Here is a 9,050-nt window from a genome sequence, read left to right as displayed (position 1 = left end):
CCATGTAGCCCTCACAGTTATACTATAAGTCATGGATGATCACTTACAGATAAGTCCTTAGGGAGAGGAATCTAGAGCACCATAAAACAACCCAATGCTCTAGCCCCCTTGTTCCATGTTGCTAAAAAACATCTTTTAATGTTTATTGCATATTCCATTAGTCAAGTTACAAGATCATGGTTGTAGTTGAGCACTAGCATCATACTACCCAATGCAATACCCCATATGTATCAAGGAATCCAAGATATCAAATAGCTAGAAAAATTACTACGGTTGTCAAGGTAGACACATGCATATGATTAAAATGATATTAAGGTGAATAGGACAACAAGGAAGATCCTATGCTATACTTGCCTTAAACTTAGATCCTTCTTCTACTGAATTGTAACCTCCAAATGACTTCTTCTAGATCACCAACTTCTTTTATATCACCAACGCAAAGATCATTGACTGGACATGATCATAAAGCACCACACAAGCATCCATGCAATCATACATGAAGCAAACAATAGATCTAAATTAGAACAATACACCAAACACAATAAACAACAGGTAAAAAGGTTTTAAAGATGGTCTACATGTTACTACAAACACATATATTTCCTTTAATAAAATAATAGATTAAATCTAACCTCAAATTTTAAAAGTTGAAAATATATTTAACAGTAGGATGAATATGTAGATTACTCAATTATGAATCTAACGCAACTTGAATGGATCAAAATGGAGTTAAAACGGAGAAGTTATGGCCTAAAGAAAACTAGTGGCAAAACCATAAATAGATGGAAACATATTTGAATCTACCAGAAAGAAACTACGCTTTCAGAATAGGAAAACGTATTCTGGAAACATGCCTTGGACTGCGGCTTGATTAGCAGAAAACAGAGGGTCTCTTTAGTAAAAGAACAGGCGAAGGGGTATCGGCTTCTAATGGTCGTTGGATCTATGTTGGACGGTTTGGATTAGACAGAGAAAGGAGATTGGGGAAAAATCGACCGGAACAAGGACTGGGCGGCGGCGATTTCGCCAGCGTTGGTGATTTCTCATCGGAGAAATTGGGGAAAAGCTCTACAGAGCTAAATTGGACTCAGGGTTGGCTTTGGGAGATAGATTGGGCCACGACGAACTCAACACGACCATCTACAGTGCTAAGCGCGAGTAGTGGCTGCTGGTGACGAGCAATGGCGGCGGCGGAGCGAAAGCGTAGCGAGGGAGACAAAAACAGAGCGAGATAGAGGGAGTTAAGGGGTTTTACGGGTTCGCAAACTCGACTAGAAGCTCGAGAAGATACTTACAGGGACAATGGAGAGGCTAATTGGCACGACGGCGTAGAGCTTTCTTGGCGGAATCGGATGGGCGGTGATAGGGCACAGGCAGCGCTGCGGCTTGCTCAAGGGCTCGGTGGGGGACGGCATGGGCGTGGAGGCTCGCTATTTAAGGGTCGGGCAGCATAGGGCAGACGTTACCGAGAGGGGGCATGACGGAGGCGGACATGGACACCGCAGAGTCCGTGTCGAACACGAGCCAAGGTGGGAGACGGAGCTGACAGGCAGGTCCGGATAGTCAGCGTAAGCAGGAGAGAGCCCAAGCTGTCAGAGGGAGAAGGGAAGGAGTGCACGGGCTTATGCCATTGAGCAAGCGAAGTTGGGCTGCGATCTCAGCTGGGGCCTTCGGGCGCAAGTGAGAGAGAGGAAGGGAGCGCTTGGGCCGGCTCGACCAACACGGGGGAGTGAGGGGAAGGAGGAGAGAGCAGGCCAGGGTAGGCCGGCTGGGGAAGCGGGTGAGGGTGAAGGAGAGAGGCCGAACTGGAGCAGGCCGTGGGCCAGAAGGGGAGAGGGCTTGCTCTTTTCTTTTTCCAAATTGTTTTTCCTAATACTTTTTCAAATAGGTTTTGCATTCATTTGAACCTTGAACCAAAACCAAATTTAATTATTATTTCAAATATAATTTTCAATTCAAATAAAAATGAGCAATTTTGGTAAGTTTTCAAAAATAAATTTTTACAACTTCTTAAATGCTTTTATTTTCTAATTTTCTTTTCTTTTATTTCAAAGCCACTTTCAAATTTATTTCCAAAAGCAATTCAAACCATTTTGAATCTTGATTCCAATCACTCAATCAATAAATTAAATACACCGGCATGTATGCACAACCATGTTGCTACTCCTTATGATGAATTTTGATATAATGAAAAATATTCTTTTTCCTATATTTCATGTGCACAAAAAATCATAAATAAATCATTTCAATCCTATTTTCAAAAATACAAATTTTAGGGTGTTACAAATTTTCATAAAATATTTTTACAAAGGAAAAGACTTATGGTCTGTTATCATTCCATGTATATAAATGTTCCTCGTGTTAGCGCTTAAACTTATCGTTATATACATTTTCGCTGAAAACTCTGATAACATTGTTATTTTCCGCTGTTATAATCAATTGAGGTAATATTCTGCTATTGTAATTAAATGATGTAAGAAATGGCTTAAAAATATTATAAGCTTTATTCTCTCGTTTATGATCCTAATAGAAAAACATAAATTTTTGAGTTCTCCCTTGTAGTGTCCTCGACGGAACCGCACGATTTAGTGTATTCTCTTGGGTACTTAGTGTTTAATGGAGGACAAGTACCCTTAAGAGGACATTAGATTAGGCGGTTCTATCAAAGCTTATCCACTAAACACCAAAACCTTCTTATAATATTTTACTAGAGAAAATTAAAGTAATGTTCAATTAAGCTCTGAGCGGTAAAACACTGCTATAAACTAGTATAGTCGTAAAGAAAGTTGTTCCAATCAATACGTTGTAGAAAGACGGTCAGATGTTAGTTGAAACAACAGTAAAATCTTCCTCCTCTCTATCTCACATTCTCACTTAAAACAGTTAGAAAACATCTCTTTATTCTCACTCATTTAGAAAATAAAAAAGCTAACAACAAGATCTAAGATGTTGTGAAAGTTATATTGCGTGGAAACAGTGACATCTAAAAAGGCTTCAAATTATTCGTCTGGTGGGCGTCTTTTTGCACAAACATTTTTTAATTAGAATTTAATCTAAAGTACCAAACACAGCCTAAGTTTTAGCTCTCTAAACAAAGAGAATCAATTTGTGCATAAACAAGGGTATGTTTCGGTGGACTAAACTAGTTGTTAGTCTAGACTAAGAATAGAACTAGTTGCTAGTTGGCTAATAGTTACCTAGCTAAAAATTAGTCATGTATTGTTCAGATCATAGAACTAATAGATAGTACCATTACCATGCAAAGACCTATATACCCCTTACCCACTTCTGGTTGTTCCCACGCATAGGCCACGAAGGGTATTTTTGACTTTTTCGAGGTTGGTTGCACCTATTAGTTCTAGTAGGTGCTGGTTTTTGTGGACTAGTGACTAACAATTAGTTGAGACCTTAGCTAAGGTTTAGTCCACTCATTAACTTACCTATTTGGATTCTTGTGGACTAAAAATTAGTTAACTCGTTGTTAATTCAGTGATCCAAATATGATGTAAATACTACGGTCGGTTACGCTGAAGACTCAAACTTAAATAGATATGTTTAACGACAAGAAACATAAATGTCATTGTGATTTTATTAAACTTTAAGAATTGTCAAAATAACCTAAATGATTGCCCTTTTTATTCAGCGGCGCCACTCTGAGTTTGCAGGTCATGTGGACGTGTCCCCTTAACGCAAAATACACGCTCTCCAAATCAAGAGGGGCTCATGCTATGAGCATAAATAAAGACAAGCATTACATGTGCTATGTTGGGAACTCAAACTTAAACATATATGTTCGATGAAAGAAACATAACCATAATATAAGTTCATGTCACCATCTTATGTTGGAGTATATGTAAAAGTGACGGGGGTAATTCTTCCAATATGAATCCAAATTTCGAAGAAGAGCTTTTAATATTATACGACAATCCAAATTTGATTGTGTACAGATTCGAGATATGGAAATGGAATTAGCAAAAATCCAATAGATATGGATTATCCAAAAAAAACTATATGGATTTTCTTATGTTTAAAACAGAATACCCAATATTTTCTTTCCCTAGAGTAAAAAACAAAAGAATCTAGAGTAAAGAGAAGTTTGTTAGTTAAAAACTTCTATTTTGTGATGTGATTATTGCGTGCTAAAGTTTGAATTGAGAACTTGTGGTCTGTTACTTATTGTTTAATAACTTATTATTTATGATTATGCATATATATTGTTAAGTATTAATTGTGTCATGTGCTAGCCACAATATGGACTGCAGTGCAAGATTATTGTGGACTGCTTGCTGCTGACACTTTACTAAATTAATCCTTGATTAAACATATAATTTTATATGTATGTATATATTACTCGACTACTTAAATATAATCAGTCTTCGATCCAATTCCACTTTATCTCTATACTATTTCTAGCATTAAAAAAATCTGAATCCGCTTCTGCATTCATATATTATCCGCTTCGGTCCGTCCGAATCTGACAAAAAAAAAACAAATAAGGATATGAAAGAGGCATTATCTGTTCGTTTTCATCTCTAATCTTACGCTAACAATTATTCATTTGACTGTTTGAAAATTAGGGGAGATCAGCAAATCCAGTTCTACAATCAACCCTCGTGATCCATTTGCCAGTTAGTTGCCACGTACTGCTGTTTTTGCCGCCCCATTGCGTCAAAAACTGCTGCGTATAGGCGCGTGGCCCTTCACTTTGCCTCTTGTTAAAAGTGTAGCATTTGAGAATTGTACGGTGACCACTTACCGGTGTTTAATTTGTGGTAGGAAATATAACATGATGCCCAATAATAAATGAAGACCCTATGATGCAGCCATTGCCAAATTCAATTGCTGAAAAATGTGATCATCCAAAGACAAGGAAGTTGCATTATTGGAAACTCCGAGCTTGATGAAACGATTTGGACATGCCAAATGACCTTGATGCTGGTGGAGAGCTGTGGAAAGCCTCAGAAGCCTTTTTTGCTCTCATTGATAAAATCTCTGATGATTGCAGAGTAGCTATGGCCATCCCTTTGGACTTCAGTCTCTTCCTCGTCAAGAATCAGTCCATGGAAACAGTATGCAGCAGCCTGGAAAGAGGGAACACAAAAACAAAATGATCTATTTAAATGTAGACGGATGAAGGCCTTGTTTAGTTTCTCCCCCTAAAGTTTACTCCTTATCCCATCGAATATTTGGATACATGCATAAAGTATTAAATATAGACTAAAAAATAACTAATTGCACAGTTTGCGACTAATTTGTGAGATGAATCTTTTAAGCCTAATTAGTCCATGATTTAACAATGCGGTGCTACAGTAACACATGTGTTAATAACAGATTAATCAGGCTTAATAAATTTGTCTCGTGGATTACTAAAGGATTTTATAATTTGTTTTTTAATTAGTATCCGAACACCCCATGCGACACCCTCATGTGACACCCAATGTGACACCCCAAAATTTTACACACTGGATTTAAACAAGGCCGAAAGAATAATTATGCATTAGAGAAAATATTTGTGCTGTGCCCAGGAAATTAATTAAAGAAATAGAGTAAGGTCATGTGTGCTCCTTCGCTCGAACACGTTTCTATTTTACAAATAGAACATGTTTTCTCCCCCGTCTATCTGACAAAGGTGGCTCTGAAATTTTTATTTATCTTAATACTAGATACACAATTATCATAAAGATAAGAAGCGGAGTTTACTAAGCATCATTAGTTAATCTTTTATTTTCATAGTACATAGCTACCAGTTTGGGAAAAAGAACCTGAATTTGACATATTAAAAAAAACATGCGCATTTAGATTGAAACAACTACTGTCTTGTTCCAGTAGCATACTTGATTGTGAACGGCTGCCAATTCCTGTTGTAACTGAACTTACAATGTCACTTCTACCAAACCGCTAAATTCTACAGCCTGTTCATTTCGTCATAAACGATCGTTGATTATTTACTGCTGGTTGGTTTGGTGTGAGAGAAAAATACTATTCCAGCTTATAATCCACGATCGTATACGAGCAAGGGGGTATCCACTTAAATAATTTCGTTGTAGATACCTGCAAGTAATCACACATAGGAAGAACAAAAGTCGCACTTAAATAGTTTTGTTTTTATCTGCTTGTGACCGGAAGGTCCCGGGTTCGAGTCGCGGTCTCCTTGTATTGCACAGGCGAGAGTAAGGCTTGCTACTGACACCCTTCCCCAGATCCCGTACAGAGCGGGAGCTCTCTGCACTAGGTACACCCCTTTTTTTATTTGACCTTTCAAGTTCTGGCGGTATGAGCCCAACTAATCTGTGATGTGTAGGAATCCTGAATGGAGTAGTTGGATGGTTTTGCTAATTTGATATGACATACTGAAATGCGATGCTCTAATATTTGAAAAATGTCATTGTATAAAATATTTAAGCAGAGCAGGCGACAAAGGCAAGACATGCCATTCCAGTTTGATGAGATGAAGTAAGCCACTGCACATCTTAGAACTCCTACCAGTAATATTAATTTTAAATGATATGTATATGTATATGTATAATTAGTACACATGGGACACAACTATTTCAGATCCATGTATTCTGTTTATTATCTCTATTGATGCATTGCTGATCAAATACTATCATATCATAAAACACCAGAGTAGCTACATCTCCCGGAAGATGCACACCTACCTTGGAGGCATTTCCCCGAGCAGTGGCTGGGCATCGTCCATGGACGCCACTCTGGCCGCTGAGGGGTTGGCTGGTGCTCTGCGGCGTAGGAGCTCGCATAGGGGCGCAACGGAGATCCAGAGCACTAACACCTCTTGCCTTGCACACCGCGACGCGGACTTACCCCACGTGCCCGTTCTGAGGGCCCAGGATCTTCTCGGGCCAAATTGATGAACGGCGAGCGACGCGGCAAGCGGAAGCGGAACAAGGCGCGAGCGGCGCAGAAAGCGGGGTTCTGTAGTCCGACATCTCATGCCGTGGCCGAGGAAGAAGAAGGGGCTGTCGGTCGAGGGCGGTGTAGTGGACAGGCGTTGGCGGCGCAGCAAGCGGAGGGGAGGACGAGGCGGCGACCGGAACATTCTCGATGCTCGGGATTGGCAAGGCGGAGGCCGGAGGGAAGTGCCCGAGCGGCCAAGCGGGTTCACGAATATTCTCAAGCGCCCGTTTTCTTGCCCGCTTAATTGGCTACAGACCCACTGCTATCCATATCTGACGGTTCACGTCGTGAGTTGGATTGATCCGATGGTTATCGGATTTAACGGGCGACGTGGCCTGATCCGCTGCCCATCTTTTGGGCGCAGGATTCTGATTCCTCGTTCTTTCTAAACGAAGACAGCCCAACAGCCATCTGGGCTCCTCAAGGGAAAGCAAACTTTCGATTGTAACCTGAACATCAATATGTACTGCTGAAATCATTCCGCACTCAGTTATGCATGTTAGGCAGCCTATTCGATCAGCACCCATATAGTTATGACTGAAAGTACTATTAACTGGTTTGTTATGAGAGAAAAATATTGTTTGTTGGTTAAAAAAGTAAAGTTCGAATAGGACGATAACGACCAAATCTCTCCTACTTTAAAAAATACAGTACAACAACCAAAAATTTCTCCTATTTTAAACATAACACAGTACGTAAGACAAGCGTGAGGTTCTAGTCATCACTGCACGCGTGGCCATCACCGTCCGATTCCCCGTCTTCTCTGTTTTTCTCACTCCCCGCGGCTCACATCAGGTATCCTCTCGTTTCCCTCTGATTTTGTGTAGGCGCAGTGGCAGGATCAGGATTTTCATTTTGGATATTTAAAATATGAAAATATGTCAGATTTTTTTTTCCAAAGCAACCTAAACTCCTAAATTCTAATATTGACAGCGATTTCCATGGCAGCGCGTTCTCGATAAATCGATTCCCACCAAGTCCGCCCTTGACGGCAAGCCCATGGCAGCGCCTCTCGTCATCGAGCACGGGGGCAGTTGAAGTCGAAGGTGTCAACGTTGAGGACGCACGCGTGTGCGACCTTGGCGTGGGCGCAGCTGGGCTTGGGCCGCAGCTACGTTTGATGGCTGATGTAGGCCTGGAGCACAGCAACGATCTGGCCCACTGTTTTTTTAAAAAAAAAGAAAATGATAGCAGCTGCTATAGGTTGTTTCCTAAAAAAACAAAAAAGCTGCTATAGGTTGTCATTGTGAGAATAAATAGAATTGCTTTCTTGTATGTGTAATCTAAAACACCAAAATAAAAAGGCCAACAGTTTCATCGGGTTCTTTTAAAAAAAAATAGAAATGTATTCCATTACTTAGACGCCGCACTATCAATAGCCACAATCACATCCCAGTGCTGTTAGTGCATGGGCAGTCCTATTACATGATCTACAGATAGCGCTAATTTGAAATGAAGCGAAGTTTAGACAGGTAAGATCTTGAATTTCTTTGACAACCTTCCCGCCACTGGCGGAGGCAGGGGGGCTGGCAGGGGCCATGCGCCCCCCCCCCCCCCCCCTAACATATCACAAATTTTTTTACTAGTATAAATTTCTAATTTTTATTTATATTATGAGCGAATATAATAATTTTTTTGTCAATATACTTGTTAATCTCTTCCTTTTGAATTCAGAGTCTAAGCAAGGGCACCCGATAACACCACGTTGTCCGTTAACCCACTAACAGTAGATGATGTAGTCTGCCGGTGGGTTTTTCCAAGCCACCTCCTTCCTCGTCAGTGTGGGATGGCAACGACCGCCAGACCTACCTATTGTGTAATCCATGCCCGTTAGATATTTTTCTCTAGTTTTGGGGATGGATGAATTGGGGTGGATCATTTTTGGATATGGATAATGGGTAATCCATTTATTCCCCAGCAACATCATCAAATACCCCAACACAAAAACTAGCTGTTAACTATATTTATGTATTCTTTTTCATTAAGAAAGAAAGAATACATAAATATGAAAAATGAGATTTTTGCAAATACTGACGGGAAAAAAGCATCTCCTGTTTTTCATTTGGTTCCTGTGAATTCTCGTCCTGTTTTGTCTCTTGTCGACTTGTCATGTTTCCAATATTTTCGAGAAATAT

General features: G+C 40.1%; 1 long non-coding RNA gene across 2 annotated transcripts; it reads right to left on the bottom strand.

Moving 5' to 3' along the window:
* Nucleotides 1-366: 366 nt before the first annotated feature.
* Nucleotides 367-7,100, bottom strand: LOC136529761 (uncharacterized). Of its 2 annotated transcripts, none has more exons than XR_010777406.1 (3): nt 6,660-7,100; nt 4,757-5,081; nt 367-450 (listed from the first exon to the last, which is right to left on the bottom strand). It is a non-coding gene; the product is annotated as an uncharacterized lncRNA (long non-coding RNA). The 2 variants fall into 2 exon arrangements; XR_010777407.1 differs by lacking the exon at nt 367-450 and adding an exon at nt 4,138-4,474.
* Between the last annotated feature and the right edge of the window lie 1,950 nt (nt 7,101-9,050).

This window comes from Miscanthus floridulus, chromosome 19, assembly GCF_019320115.1.
Source record: "Miscanthus floridulus cultivar M001 chromosome 19, ASM1932011v1, whole genome shotgun sequence".
In the NCBI taxonomy this organism is placed as follows: domain Eukaryota; kingdom Viridiplantae; phylum Streptophyta; class Magnoliopsida; order Poales; family Poaceae; genus Miscanthus; species Miscanthus floridulus.
This window is presented reverse-complemented; position numbering and strand designations above follow the sequence as displayed.